Consider the following 864-nt stretch of genomic DNA (forward strand, 5'->3'; position numbering starts at 1 on the left):
GTACCTTATGATTTAACACTGAGTGCTCCACACCGTGAAGACTCAAGTACCTTTTCCAGTATAACTGCAGTAGTAATTGAGTGCTCAAAAGACTGTACCAATCAGATTCTGGTAAAACTTGCATGCGGGACGCCGCATTAAGAAAGAGTGAGTTTGAGAAATTATATGGACATTACTGGACTATATCATTTAAATAAACAGAGCTTAGTGCTTTAAAAATACATTTGCCACAAAATTATTTCATCTACGATCTGGTACATACTCTACTGTGTAATTTGTACAAGTTAACTATAAGGGTCATGGTCTGATACATCACTTTCTTGTGTTTAGGATATACTACACCTTCAAACTATGCAGACAACTAGTATGTAACATATTGAGGTGTCAGCACATTACAATCATCAGGATTGAGCGCAGCACAATTTTGTATTTTTGTATATCAGATTAGACCTACTGATTGTCTTGGAGGAGAGGAAAAGAGGAGAATATGATACAAAAGATGAATCTGCTGTCAGCGTTAGACATGGAGCATGAACGCCCAAAAATTTCTACTACACCGAGTATTCCTCAAAAGTCTCCTACTTGTGTACTGACTCAGCCCAACACTGATCAGCTTCCAAGGTCGGATGGGTTCGGGCGTTTCCAGTGTGGTATGATAGTAGAAAAGTACCGATAATCTTGTGCTCTAGAATCACTGATGAGAGTTCACGAATATTCTTGAGTGATGAGAAATAGTATGGGGCCCTGTGAGGAGAGCTAGAAAGTGGGATCTGCTGCCATCGTTAGACAGGGAAAACCCTGAATCAATAGTGAGAGTCCAGAAAGATAGTGAAAGTGAGAAAAACACAGAGACAAGTGGGCTGT

At 39.8% G+C, this 864-nt stretch overlaps 1 pseudogene; it reads right to left on the reverse strand.

The window, feature by feature from the left end:
• Positions 1–545: 545 nt before the first annotated feature.
• LOC134983179 (5S ribosomal RNA) lies at positions 546–664 on the reverse strand (annotated as a pseudogene).
• Positions 665–864: the final 200 nt, after the last annotated feature.

Source organism: Pseudophryne corroboree (assembly GCF_028390025.1).
Source record: "Pseudophryne corroboree isolate aPseCor3 chromosome 3 unlocalized genomic scaffold, aPseCor3.hap2 SUPER_3_unloc_1, whole genome shotgun sequence".
Taxonomy (NCBI): domain Eukaryota; kingdom Metazoa; phylum Chordata; class Amphibia; order Anura; family Myobatrachidae; genus Pseudophryne; species Pseudophryne corroboree.